Consider the following 15,883-nt stretch of genomic DNA (forward strand, 5'->3'; position numbering starts at 1 on the left):
GAACGGCACGCTGGTAGTAGGCACCATCCTGAGATGATCGCTTTGATCTGCTGCTTCATTTCAAACTTCACTGCCGGCTTCAGGGGGAAAGTTTTTGAACTTTGATTAGAAGACACTCCATAGTGGTGCAATCACTGATGTGTTTAAAGTTTGGCCTTTTCTGTGTGGCTACTTCCTTGCACAGTCTAAAAATATCAGAGTGAGTTTGACTGACTACTGTGAATTCCCCACAGGTGTAAATGAGGGCTGATTTTACCCCGCAGGTCCATCCATCTGTTCTGTAAATCAAGCCTATCCCGGCAGACGCAAAAGAAACAGTATACCCTTGACAAGTTGCCAGCCAGATCACTTCTAAACAAACAACCATTCACACTCACACCAAAGGACACAGTCTTCAGTTCACCGAAACATGTTTTTTTGTTCCAACTGAGATCCCAACTCAGATCACCTGACTGTCAGACAGACAGACGTGCTAACCACTGAATCAAGCTGCTCCTCGCTTTGGAGGTGTTGATTTGTTTATATTTTATTTATTTTTTGGACCTGTAAAAGATTGTGCAATATGAATTTTTCCATAGGTTCTAATTTAAAACTGTGACGTTTAAAAAATATTCTCCTGTTTCTGAAAATAACCCCTAATTTATAAGTTTTACTACTGCATTAATATAATTATTATTGTAACTATTATGAAAATCTGAAACTGAAAAAAAAAAGAGCAGATACAGAATCAGTGAAAACAAAATCTGAAAATTAGATAGAAATATGTAAACATTTATGACCAGTGTTGTCTGCATGTATGTAACCTACTAAAATAAAATGGATTAGGCTATGTGGTTGTCCAAATACTGAACATGTTTACCTTTGTCATCAACCCTGTCTCTTTTCAGAGGAAATCTGTAAAAGTTCTGTTCTGTTTTTTTTTTTGTTGACTTTTTTGGATTCCATTAGGTTTTGTTTCATGTTTTGTCGTGTTTTTCTGTCACCTTTGTTCATATTCATGTCTTGTCAACTCACTCGTTTTTTGTTTTCCATTGTTCTTGTCCGCTCAGTTCCTTGTGTCTGAACACAAATCTATTACATGGAGGAGAAATGACACATAACACGTTTTACACCTTCATAATCGCTCAGCATAATCTGTTAGATACAACTGATAACTAGGTCTTTGCTGATTTTCATCATGAAAGGAGAAACCAGCAAATTAAAATTCGGCCCAGTTTGTATTCAGCTTACCAGGCTCTTTAACTGAATAAGAACAAGTTGGGTTAAGGTTAACCCTAACGCTTTGCAACTGTTAGTTAAGGGAAATGTGGCGTGTAAACATGGTGGATGCAAATGCTGAGACGGTTGGGGTTACCAAAGTATAACTCAGGATTCACAGATAATTGATAGGAACATACAATCACTGAACGGCAGTTTGGGGACAGTATTGCTTCCTTTGATATTACGGATATGAGCTTAATAGTGGTAATAATAGCTTTTCTCTAGGGGACACGGACTGTGCTTCTGAAATCTTGAATAGTGCCACTCGGGAGCGATGTGTCACTGGAATCATGTCGTGCAAATCCGGCCCATGAGAGCCCATGTGTCAGTCATAGGACTGACGCAACAGGCTCGAACCAAAAGACAACCACATCACACAGGAAGAAGCAGCGTGGGTGCATATTACAAAACTGGATTTACTCTTAACAGCATTCATCCACAAATGTCCTTTTGACACTTGATAACACAATTATGCTGCTTGGGAAATTCTTCAATCAAAAGATACCGTGATAATTAAGTATGCTTCTAAATAGCTACAAATAGCTTGTGCGTCATTCACACTTAAACATTTACCGGCTGCAGCCGGATGTGTCTATGTGACATACTTTGGATATCACCAAAGGGAAATGTGTCATCAGCTAATCAAAATCCGATGGATCTCTTAATATGGTATTACTAAAGTCTATCTATATATTTTAAAAACAAAAGCCATTTGTTTAAGGTGAAATTAATACATTCCCAAGGCTCACCTATGAGTTCCAATGTATATCATTTTTCCTTAGTTGTTTTTTCGTAAATTCGATACCACGATTTTTGAAAGGGAATGTTCCCTCTAATCTGATGAGTGAGCAAATTTAAACAGCAATAAAAATTACAACCTCCGCTCTACTTACATTTTGTCTTTTCATCTTCTCCTCATTTAAAGAAATCGAAAAGTTGATTGGCACATGTGATCGACAGAATGGGAAAGAAAAATGTAAGCAAAAAAAAAATAAACTGGAATACTACATGTCTGTGTGATCATTGCGTGACGAAGTGGCTTCGTCAATAATGCCTGGGCAATACAAGGCTATGGCACGGGAACGCTGGCGCGCACTGCATTGCATTTCTATACTCATGACTTCATTTCCACCCCTGTTGAATCTACAAACAGGACACCATTCCCATTTCCCTCAGCTTCAGTATTGCGACCATGAGGACACATATGATCGTTCTAGTATAGTTTGAAGCATACATTGACACACATACACTCACCACTAACGAGACGCTGTAGGTGACACACGGACCACTCCATTCAGGAAGTCCTAACATGGGCATAGTTTATGGGCCCCTTAAACGAGGCTCTTTTGTGCATTTCAGAGGTCACGTGAATAGAAATGTTCGGGATTTATTAAAGGACACGTTTTCCATGATTTAAGAGTTGACAGTTTGGGACCATATTCATAAAAATTCTATTGAGAATTAATTATACTTAAAATGACCTGTGTATTAAAATCAAAATAACAAACCACGGCTGATTTGAGTCGTGTCGCAAATCTTTTTTCAATATTATGTTCTATTTTTATATAGTGATCTATAACACACCTACAGAATGCAACCTGTTTTTATATTGTTTTTTTTTTCAGGTGTTATACTGTTTTAGCTAACATGTGGATGGCTGATGTTGCCACCGTTTTTTATATGAAAAAAAAAGGCGTAAAATTGTCCAAAAAAAATTAAACTTGTTGTGGGTGGATTTTTCAGCGTACCACTAAAAGTCAAATGTTAATTTTGCAAATGGAAATCGTTGATGTTGACAGGATTGGATAATATATTGCAAATTTTGTATGGCATCACATCACACGTATATACTGTAGTCACAAAAAAGCCTGAAAAAAAACCTTATCGTGCCTGCGCTCCAATACAGACAGGAATGACGCAGTTTCCTTCCCTATGACTGTATTAAAAAAATATGAACAATCTACTTTGCTGTATTCTTTTCATGATGGGTCGGTATGTGGTGAATGCTGACACAATTGTGACCAATGTTCTCATCACAGTATTCGACAAATATTAACAAATAGGAATGAGCAACGGCAGCGCGGTGGACGACTGGTTAGCACGATGGCCTCACAGTGCGGACGTCGTGGGTTTGATCCCGGCTCCGGCCTTCCTGTGTGGTGTTTGCATGTTCTCCCCGTGCTTGCGTGGGTTTCCTCCGGGTACTCCGGTTTCCTCCCACATTCCGAAAACATGCATGGCAGGTTGATTGGACACCCTAAATTGCCCCCAGGTATGAGTGTGAGCGCGGATGGTTGTTCGCCTCTGTGTGCCCTGCGATTGGCTGGCAACCAGTTCACGGTGTCCCCCGCCTACTGCCCCGAAGACAGCTGGGATAGGCTCCAGCACACCCCGCAACCCTAGTGGGGACAAGCGGTAAAGATAATGGATGGATGGATGGAAATTAGCATTAGTCACATGTTTTTTTTTTTAAGCATTTTGCTAAATTTGCTTATAAATTTAAAATATTTTCAGTAATAATTGGATAGAAACCCTATTACTGTTATCACCGCTCCACTTCTCACTTTGGCAAGTAAGCTGTATTGTTAGTCCATTCATATACACTGTAATTCTGTGGATGCTACACCAATTTCAGCATTCTTAAATATTGCCTTTCTCCATGAGGCCTTTAATCCTCTCCAGCGCGGTTGCTGATTGAGGCAAACTCTGCGCAACCAAAAGCTCAGAAAGCTTTAATGCACTTCCCTTCCCATCATTCCACTTCTCTGTACACCAAGAATATGAATTTCAAGATTTGGGTGAAGTTCAAGTGCTACTTTGATCTGCAGTCAATCCACGCGCCACTAACATGTTTTCCTCCTTTTCTTATACCTAGACACATTTATATGGTAATCATGTTTCTGCATCATCTTTGAGATTCCTTTTCACTACCAAAACATTCCTTTCTTTTGACTTACAAGTCCACAGTTGTTTGCAACTGTTATCCTGGCTTTCCCAACTTATCCGTATAGTTGTTGGACAGAGATTTTTAACAGCCTATCTGGTGCAGCGGACTGCTCCTAAAAGGTTGCATCTACACTAGCTTGCATGACCTGTAATTTAGCCTTTTTTTTTTTTATTTTTTTGTCGCTGACGAGCTGGATTGCCACTTTTCACACTGAGAACATGGCAGCAAACAGAGAGAAGCTAATTTAAGTATACGAGGCACAGTTTTGTCAGTCATTTGGAATCATTTCAATTGTGCGTTTTCTGACAGTGAGCAACAAACAGTCATCTTGCAAGGGATGTTTGGAAGCTGTTGAAACCAAAGCGAGTAGGAATTATTTGATTATGTAAAATAGACACGCGACACGCAAATGGTGTGCTGTGTGCGAAAACCCATGCTAAGAAACAGCCATGAGCAGAATACGTTCACATTGTTTAATAAAGAGCTGTTATATTGAATTTGGGAAGTAATGATGCACGTTCCTTGAATGTTAAGAGAGAACTCACCTCTGATAGACACGATGGAAGGTAGCTTTGGGAGATAGAAATTCAATGTTTTGCTATGATGAGGGTCATACTCTCCCTCCTTGATTGATGATTCCTGTAATGTGTCCCCATCTTAAAAATAAAATGTGAACTTTGCACACTTTGTAAATGTGTCTACATTTGAATTTACACGCAAAAGTAAAAAAAAGTTTATTAAATAAATAAATAATATTATACTGATGACCTTGGAACTCTTCAAACACACGTCACCAAGGATGAGTTGTCATTGAAGAGACCTTGAAATACACTAAAAGAATTTACCCTGAATGTCACTGGGCTAAAACAACAAACACGATATTATTTTATCATCACGCCTTGGGAAACTGTCCTACTAGGAGATTCCTGCACCTTGAACTCCTCCATCTTTCTTCAATGTGCATCTTCATAGTATGACAATTTTATAGTATTGTTTTGACTGTTATTAGACAGTCTTTTTAGTAATAGAGTTGTTTCTCAAATAAATGAAAGTACTACTTATCCACGCGAAACATGCAAAGAGGAAATAAATTTAGCTATCGGGCTCTCTGTTTGCGGCTATAATAGCATCCACTACTGTCTAAATATCTAGATAAATGTATATCCATAATATGTAGACCCGTGACGTTCCGCAGGGATTATTTTAATTGGCTTCTTGTAATTCTGTGTGGCTATAAAGCACAGTTGCCTTGTGTATGAAATGTGCTCTACAAATAAACTTTCCCTGACTAGCTTGGAGTCTATGTTCAAGTTCTTTCACCACAAATTGATACACGCGCAAAAAAGGTGTAGTGATTCCACAGTGTATTGCAACTTTGTTTAGATGAGCAAAAAAAAGAAAAATTCTAACAATGATTTTAACTTACCATGTTTGGCTGATGACCAGTTCAGTGATCCTCCATTTGCCCAGAGACAGCTGGTTGAGGCTCCAGCTCACCTAAAAGTGTATTGTGTTTGCTTCCATTTCAGTGTATACCCCTCACTAACACGACAATGAAGTTCAGACTGAACTTCTGCTGGCTCTTTGCCTTTAGACAAGTCAAGTCAAATTTATTTACGTAGGCCTTAATTACAGAAAAGTCGCAAAGGGCGTCACATGCCCACAGTTGACAAATATTAACTTTGACAAATTAATTAACATTCTGTGATCTTAACCCCCATATGGAAAGGGAATGCTTGCTATACTATGAAAAAAAAACAGACAGATGGCCGCAAGTCCAACCAGTTTAATATCAACAAAGAAGAATGTCATAAAAATCTAAACGTTTGCTATTACTCCTCTAACATGCGGCGGAGCCGTGCCATTCACACAGCTGCGGATGAAGTTCTAGATGACTCCCTGCTAATATATTGTCCTAGTCAACACCCATAGTGGGGGTGTCACAGCCTCAACAATGTCTGGTCTTTAACTGGTTTTAAACTAAGTGTGCAGAAGATTGGAATATGCAAGGCCTTGACAAGTGGACATCAGTAAATAATTGAAGAAGCCACACAATATGTGTGCATCATGTGCATCAGCAACTACGTTTTGGTGCATGATGGTCCATCTCAATGTCTTATCTGCACATTTTGGCAATACATCTTCCCTCCTCGGTCAATGATTATTTTTCGGCGCGTGGCGGCCACACTTCAACGAAAAGAATTTTGGTCCCAGCACATCCTGGTCATGCGTCAAAGAGGCCTATTCTAGTAGAAGCATACAGCAGAGTGCAGGCACTCCTATTACACACTTACAGGCTTATGGTTGGAATATTGCTCCGCGGTGCTGGAGGCAAGTTGAGACTGACATGCTAAGCATGCGGCAGCATGTGATCTACGCATCGAGGCAAAGCAATGAAACACACTCACACACACATATGGACTGCGTGTAATGTATTCACATGCAAACACGACGCAGTATGTGTCAGTATCATCGCTCCCTAATGTAACCATCTGCTCTTCGCTTCTCTGCTATTTCTCGCATGCATTAAATGCCCGAGCAAACCTTGGCAAAGGGAACCTCACTTCTCGCCACCGTACGTACATCAGCGCAGATTAATGAGTTACCTGAGAGCAGACAGCTTTTGTGGGTCTAATGGGAAATTAAAATGGCTAACAACCCTGAATCAGCCAAAGTAATGGGGAGCGTGGCAGAGGCCTTTTCCGAATGACGCCGGGGCCACCCCACACAAAACGCAAAGGAGTGCCGCGTTATTGCTCGAAACAGAAGTTCTTAATGAGCAATAAGGCAAGAAAGAAATCAACTAAAACAAGCCCTTTTGTAGAAACTAATTATAAAGCCCTCCAAGAGCGAGAGTTCCGGTTTGGTGGCCTCAGTATTGTATCTTTGCTTTTGCAGATGATGTGGTACTGTTGGCTTCCTCAGGCCGTGATCTCCAACTCTCACTGGAGCGATTCACAGCCGAGTATGAAGCGATTGGGATGACGATCAGCTCTTCCATATCAGAGACCATGGTCCTCAGTCGGAAAAGGATGGAGTGAGGAGATCCTTCCTCTAGTTGAGGAGTTTGAAGTATCTTGGGGTCTTGCTAACGAGTGAGGGTAGAGTGGACCGTGAGATCGACAGGTGGATCGGTGCAGCATCTGCTATGATGCGGACGCTGAATCGGTCGGTTGTGGTGAACCAGGAGCTAAGCTGAAAGGCGAAGTTCTCGATTTACCGGTCGATCTATGTTCATCCACTTTCCTATGGACATGAGATGTGGGTCGTGACCGAAATAAAATAATGCAAAACTGGCTGATACTAATCAGGGTTTTCAATCTGAGGTCTCATCGTTTCTTATTTCACCTTCAAACCTCACATTAAATGATCCAGAAAAGGTCCTCATTCACCTTTTTAGGCACTTAGACCTTCTTTGAGTCCACCTCGCCAATCAGCCAACATTTTTGAATCAGAAACAGTGCATTGCATCATGACAATCATTTTCACTGCAGCTTTGCCTGCGGGTTTCCCATTTTGCATGTCCACGATCGGAATGTCAGGGGCCTCGCTTCCATTCGAAGGTGCTGCTGAAGTTCTGTTTGAGAACAAGTGCATTATGGTCTTAAAAGGGGGTGTGAGAGACGCCAGCAGAACAGTCTAGACAGAAGTAAGATTATTAATTTATGCTGTACTTTCTTTTATTTATTTTTTTTACCTTAATGGTTTTTCATTTTGCTCTACAAGATCATGGACAAAATAAAATTAGAAACTTTATTCTCAACTCAATTCTTCATCCTATGAAGATATTTTGACAACATTTATAATGTTCAAGGGCAAGGATAGGGCTTGGATAAGATTTTGTGTGGAAATCTTTAAGGTTCTATCGGCCCCCAACTTAAAATGATTCCCTTTTATACTTGAACTTTTTACTCCTTTCATTTTACCTAAAAGTAACTCTAATTGGTCGCACTGTGAAACATTTCCCATCAAAAGAGGGTCGTCGTGGACGTTACGAACAGTAAGTTTAATAGTGAATTTTTAAAAATATTAATATACTTCCCAAAAGGTCCAAATAGTCATAAAAGTATTTGCACATTAGGTTCATATTCCTTTTTATGATGGGTCATAAATTTTGCTTTCTACCATGACTTGTAAATCAATCAATATCATTGCTTTTTTTAATTCAAAGGCCAGATTCACCATAAATAATACTTTCAAATATGAAAATAAGATTGATTGATTTGTATTCCATTGCTTTACTGACTTCCATCCGGGGTCATAAATCATAATCTTCCCGTTGGGCTTAGAAAGCGTGGTAGAGCGTAGATTGAGTGCATGGTATCTGATTTTTTTGCCTGTTGGCTGCTTCAGACCTCTCAGCTTCCCTCCACAGATGGTGAGGCGTGCCCCAAGTGAAGCCCAAGACAAGGATGGGAAAAAGCGATGACCGACATCTCACCGGAAGATGGCGAAGGAACTGAGGGATGCTGGAAAGTGTGCGCTACAACATTTCATTAATATGGAACATCTGCTGGAGGAAGTTGTCTTGTACCTGGTGGGCCTACGCATCTTTAATCACTCTTTGGCTCGCAATGGAGAGTAAGCTCAAGTGATCACTTTGAAAAGTCATTAGAATTAATCACAGAGGGGCACTTGTAGATGTCCCCGTTGCTCTGATGTTTTGCCACTGGAACGTTAATGTGGTAAACAAAACATGTTCACTTCTCACATCTTGACCTTCCATACAGTTTGCATGAGTTTAAACCCATTTTCTTTCCTCTTGCTACCGTCAGCCAATACGTGGTGATTAAACACATGTGTACACATACCTAAACTAACAAAAAATACCAAGGCCAATTTGAGGCTGAGTCCTCCCTTCCGATCAAGGAAAACAAAGGCTCAATTATCTGATGTCACAAAAGATTGTCCTTACTGATAATCCTGTGGTGTGTGGTGTATTGATCGCGTTTTTCCTCCTAGATTTGCTCACAAAATGGTCAGCGCCAGCAATCCATTAATGCTGAATGTACAATATTCCATCAGGTCATAAATCAATCACAACATTCCTTTGAACGTTCTTGGTAAAAAAAAAATTGTTTCGATTCCTTGGCATCACGTTCCCTACATAAACTTGGTAGGGGTTGGTGTGTCCCAATGATCTGAGGAGCTAAGTTGTCTGGGGCTTTACGCCCTTGGGAGGGTCAACTAACTATGGCAAACAGTTCCAAGGAAGGGCACCAGACAATGTACAACTCATAGACCTCCTAGGATAACTGAAATATTTTGACTTAGATTTCCCTCACCTGGACGTGGTTCACCAGGGCCCCATCCTGGACCCAGTCCTGGAGGTGGGGGCTTGTTGGCGAGAACCTGATAGCCGGCCCCACACCAGTGTGGCCCGATTGGACACTGCCATAAGAGGCAATGCGGGTCAACCCGTCGTATGGGCTCAATGCCTGCGGAAGGAGCCAATGAGGTCTGGTGTGGAGAGATCTAGGTGATGCCCCAAGTCTGTGACCTTGGCGGTATGATGCCCCGCTAGAGAAGTCGGCTTGAGGGACGAGCTTAAAAACTTCCGTGACGGAATTCTAGTGCAACGTTAACACCGGATGTGTTTTTAATAATAAGTGTGAAGTGATGCCAAACAGTGAATATAAATGCCGCGCCGTGGCGCGAAAGGACAGCGCGTGACGGGTAAGGCGCGTGTGCCACGGCATGAATCAGAAGAACAAGAAGCACCTGACATTAGACTATTTGCACAACATGATTACATATAAAGTCATTCTAAAAAATATAATGCATGTCAGTGTTAAAGCAATGCACGATGTACAAAAGAGATTTAAATAAATACATAATTCAATACAAAATATGATATATATGCCTATATATTCATTCATTCATTTATCAAAAATAGAAAATGTGAATATAAAATGCAAAAATAAGTACAGGCATGACTGAGCCCTGGCACTACGCCCTAGGCATGGGACTTAAAGCCAACGGGCAATCACACAAATCTACCTCATGAACGTTTTTCTCAACATGTGCAAAATAGAACCAGCTGTGTAGCCAAAGTGAAATCATACTCCAGCATCTATCCAGCAAAGGAAAGACAAGCGAAATGTCTGCACCCCTGAGCTTTTCAATCTGTCCAGCATGAAGAATGCCAGGGCCAGCGAAGGAGTTTGCTTATCTTCTAAGTATATTTGATACTTGATTACATCTGTCGGTTGTAATTTCCATGCATCAAGTTTGACATTGTAGAGTGCACAATAACCAACCCCAGCTGATACCAATTCACTGATTGATTGACGAGTGGCTTCATGCTTCTGGGATCTACCGCAAAAAGAAGGGATACTTGTTTGTCAGGATGCTGCTCATCCAAAATATACCAATGAAGAAAACATACATTTTAAAAAAGAGCTTTGCTGAATGGCCACAAATGTGGAAGTATTTTTTTACGGTCAAGTCTTCAAAGACCCCTTGGGTGTGTGTAGATGAAACCTTAAAACCAAAACATTTAATTAATTAATTTAATTTTACGATTAACTAATATGAACTCAACTCACCAGATTTATTTAACCACTGCTATATCCAAAGTGATTTACATGGAGCAAAAATAGGTCATACAAAAACAAACAATGAAACAACTTCATAATGAAGACAGCAAATAGCACAAAAAGTGTAAAATTAAAAAAAAAAGGCTCAGGCTGAGTCAAAAGCCAAAGAATAAAGAATAGTTTTAAGACACGTTTCAAAAATTAGAAGCGAGAGGTCTTCCTTAACGTTTAGTGGGAGGACCAGTAACAGAAAAGGCTTTTGCATAGTCCTCGGTACCTCTAATAGCATCTGGTCCGCAGACCTGAGGCACCGGGCAGGTGCGTAAGAGTGAAGGAGCTTAGAGAAGTAAGGTGGGGCGAAACCATTTTAAGGTTTAAAAACAAAGAAATCTAAAATGTTCAGGGAGCCAGGGACAGACTGCCAGAGTTGGAGTTATGTGATCCCCAGTCAAGAGGCGAGCAGTTGCCCTCTGGCAGGCGCTACAGGGGCATCAAAACAAAGACTAATAGATTGAAAAACAGTTTCTTCCAGAGAGCCATCTCCATGCTGAACTCTCACACACAACTACCCTTACCTCATAAAACTGCAACATAATGTGTTTTTATTTATCCAATTTTGTATTTATGTTCTATTTAATCATGTAATCTTTACTTAATCTATTCTATATATTTAATCAAATTGTTGTACTGCACTGGAGCGGGGAGCTCTCTAATCTCATTGCACACTGAGTACAATGACAATAAAGGGCATTCTGATTTTGATTCTGATCATAGATGAAGCGACGCATAGCAATGGTAACACTTTAAATTTGGTTCCGGGGTTTAGCAAACTCTGACATGGTAATACTGTGCACCACTGGTATGTCTAACCATTACTTTATTTGATTCGAAGTTCTGGCTCACTGCCTTCGTCCTGACCGTAATCAAAGCTATAGCAGCTGCAATATTACTTCTTCAACCGCCACTCCGCACTATGAACTACTGCCTCTAGCAAACACTTCCTTTGCTCCTTATAGTGGTTAAATTGTGGTTCAGTTCGTAGCACCAATTGTTTACTTAGTCCGTGGTTCACATATGAAACGCTCGTACTTGAACAATTACAATCGTACTCAGAAATGCACCGCTGCATATCAGAATGACTACTGCCAACACAAATATCCAATTCATGCTTCAAGTGGAATCAGGGGCAGGGTGGCAATTGTGAATTTCAGGAAAATCTGTGAATTTTCCCAAATGCTTTAATATTTCCAAGCTGGTCCTGCCAGCAGCTGTTCGGGCCCCACCTGTCGCCGATTACGATTCAGCGCGTGACTTTCGCACTTCGTTGCCGACTATGTTTCGGTGCATGGCGGGTTTTCAGCAAATTTGCAGACAAACCAATAGTATTGGAACGTTATATGTACATACTTCTCACCCTACCTCAATCAATCAATCAATCACAATTTACGGATTGATGATTAACGGACTGGCCGACAATATTCAGTTTGAATAAATGATGGACGTACAGGTGCGCAGGCTGCTGTTGTGTGATGAACTAGCAAAATTGGAAATTTCCCAACTCTGGCTGATATGCAGCACATTAGGTTTATTATGGTATTAAAGCTGGGGGACGTTGCCGCTCTCTTTTGATTTTATGCATCGAGGGTCATAAATCAATCACTGCAAAAGTTTTGCACACCCAGTCTTATTAAGATGAAAAGTTATCTGTCATTTTAATTTTTGACATCACAGGGTCATAAAATTCAGATATATGGTCCATTAAGGGTTTAGTCATACTGTGCATCATTCTTCAAATATCTTGCATAATGAGTCATAATCACAATTGCCACTTTACTTTTTAAAAAACGCAGTCATGTTATCATAATACCATTCTGCCATTTGATCTTTTGACATCAGGGGCTCATAAAATCTAGCTGTAGAGTACAGTATGCTCCTTTGTTTAATGAGGGTCATATATTGCATGTCTCTTTTCACCCTTTCCAAATCGTGGGACATAACTCAATCACTATAATCCTTTTGGACAAACATTTTTATTTCTATGAGGAGTTTGTCCATTTGACATCAGTGAGTCATGAACTCCAGATTGACAGTTTGCAGCATTATGATATTATAGAATGGTAATAAATCACATTGCCTTTTTATTGTGAGTCATACATCAGTCATTACATTCCATTTGGAAATACTCTCTCTTTGCCAATATTGGTCAGCACTCAAGCATGTTTTGGTCAATCAAAAGCTGGAAGCATTTTTCCCCCTTTGGTATGACTATCAGCCTCCCACTTTGCAGAAGGCGTGAAGCAAATGCCCGTGAAAGTACAGTATGTGCTGTTAAGAAGTCATCAGAAGACGAAATGTGACTGTGGACGTGTGAGTGACTTGGTCGAAGCAGCTGGCATCCCACCATCATCATTTACAGGCTAATCGTCTCTTGGGCACGCCGTAGCGTGGAAAAACATGCAGAATTGAATCCGGCAGGTACACCAGCAAAACTTTGATAGGAGAATTTCCGAGCATCCATGCCTTTGCCCTGAGCGGGATAATCCCATTATGCCTCAGGATACTGAAAGGGCGGCAAAACTCACTCGAGAATAAACTGTTTGGTGAGGCAGAGCACTTCAATCTGCAAGAAATAACATCCTGGCTCTGACACCCAATGAATTAGAACATCCAATTTTTTTGGGGGGGCAAATAACACACATTTTAAAAGAGAGAATATGGCACATAAAGTGCAAATTTCTTTCTGCCAGGCTTTTGCAGTTTATCTTGTGTGTTTTGGAGATTAAGCGGTTTTTCATTAGTCTGTCAGCTTTCATTATGACATGAGAAAATCTAATTAGTTTGGTGTATCTGACAGCTTTTCTAAACTAATTCATTCTGTCAAGATAAATGCAGCAGATGGTGTTTATGTAAGTGAAAGCTTGCTCTGCCGTCAGAGCACTTAGGTGAAGTGTGAGATACTCCATGTTGCAGATTTAAATGATCATTGTGTTGTTGATGTTGTTTTTGTAATTTGACAAAGGGAAATTAAATTTCAAGTATATTCTCTCACAATTATACCATCTTGTTTTAAGTGGTCAATAAACTGATTATTTTATCTTTTGTTTTTCAATCAAATTGCTCTTTGGTTCAATAGTTGCAATCATACAGTGGTTTCTGTAGCAAAAGAGAAAAAAATGCTTCAAATCATGCATGAGCGTGTTTTAAAGGCAGAATGCATCCATCCATCCATTATCTACCTCTGACTTGGGTCGGGCCGCGGAGGCAGCAGCTTCAGCAGGGAAGTCAAGACTTCCCTCACCCCACCCACGTCTTCCAGCTCTTCCGGAGGGTTGCTAAGGCCAACCAGGAGACAGAGTCTTTGCAGGGTGTTTTGGGGGCATCCACCCAGTGGGCCATTCCCTGAACACCTCACCAGAGACGCATCCAGGAGGCATCCTATTCCGATGCCCAAGCCACCTCGTCTAGTTCCTATCAATGTGGTGGAGCAGCGGCTAAACTCAGAGTCCTTCTCGGATGACAGAGTTTCTCAACCTATCTTTAAAGGAAAGCCCAGAGACCCTTCAGAGGTCACTCATTCCGGCTGCTTGTATCCGGGATCTTGTTCTTTTAGTCATGACCCACTGCTTGTGACTGTAGGTGAGAAAGAACGTAACTCGACCGGTAAATCGAGAGCTTCACCTTTCGTGTGAGCGCCTATCCATGACACACTGATACAGCGTCCGAATCACAGTAGATGCTGCACCTATCCCCCTGTTGATCTCACGCTCCATACTAAATTCAATTATGAACAAGACCCCAGGATAGTTGAACTCCACCACTTGAGGCAGGATCTCGTCTTCGACCTGGACAAAGCACGCCACCCTTTTCCGAAGGAGATCCATGATCAAAGATCTTGAGGTTCTTGTTTTCATCCTAACCACTTCACACTCAACTGAAAAACGCTCCACTGAGAGTTGGAGATCACGTCTTGAAGAAGCCAACACTACCACATCCACCACAAAAAGCAGAAATGCAATACTGAGACCATCAAACCAGACCCCCACAATCCCTCGGCTGCGCCTAGAAATTCTGTCCATAAAAGTTATGAACAGAATCAGTGACAAAGGGCAGCCTTTGGCGAAGTCCAACCCTCACTGGAATTGAGTCCGACTTCTTGGCGGCAATGAGGACCAAACTCTGACATCAGTGGTACAGGGACTGAACAGCCTGTATTAGTGGGCTCAGTACCCCGTACTCCCAAAGCCCACCCCACAGAACTCCCCAAGGGACACGGCCAAACGACTTCTTAAAGTACACAAATCACATGTAGACTTGTTGGGCAAAATCTCATGCACCCTCAAAGATCCTGCTAAGGGTGTAAGGCTGGACCACATTTTCACGAATGGTACAAAAAGCACATCACTCCTCCTTGGACTGGAGAGATAGACGACCTGTGAGCCAGACTATATCTAGTTCTAATTGCTCTGCGTGGCACACCATCTCACGCTCCTTCCCTCCCAGAGAGGTGACATTCCAAGAGCTGAAACCACCAAGGTCCCTTCCTTTTTCCACCATACAGCTCACATGGCACCAGACCCATTTGGCCCCTCCCACAGGTGGTGAACGCATGGGAAGGAGAACCCACGTTGACCCCACCTCCAGGTCTGGCTCTTAAGGGGGGTGGTCTGGTGACCCATGTCACAGAAAACAAACACCAATATTTTTTACTCATCATAAGGGGTCTTGAGCCATGCTTTGACTGGTCCCTTGCCCTGGGTGACCCTCCCAGGGAGATAAATCCCCAGACAACTAAGCTCCTAAGATCATTGGGAAACGCAAACCCCTCCACCATGGTAAGGCTACGGCTCATGGAGAGGTGATGTCAGGATATTCATAATTATTCACAATTATATTATATTAAATATTTAAAAAAATCTGAATAAAAGCTATGTGCTTTGAGACCACGACTGGTAGGACTCAACTGCTTAAGACAAATGCCTTCAGAAAAAAAAATCTGTTTTATTTTAACTCAACAAATTTTTCATTTTTCTTTCAACGTATGAGTTTGTTTTTCACAAAAAACAATTGTCAGTGTCACAAATTGGAATGGGAGTTGTTGGAAATAGCTGGCTGGGACCAAACAACAGCATAAATATTG

The sequence above is a fragment of the Idiotropiscis lumnitzeri genome, chromosome 11 (genome assembly GCF_059441095.1).
Source record: "Idiotropiscis lumnitzeri isolate Australia: NSW breed Sydney's pygmy pipehorse chromosome 11, RoL_Ilum_1.0, whole genome shotgun sequence".
In the NCBI taxonomy this organism is placed as follows: Eukaryota; Metazoa; Chordata; class Actinopteri; order Syngnathiformes; family Syngnathidae; genus Idiotropiscis; species Idiotropiscis lumnitzeri.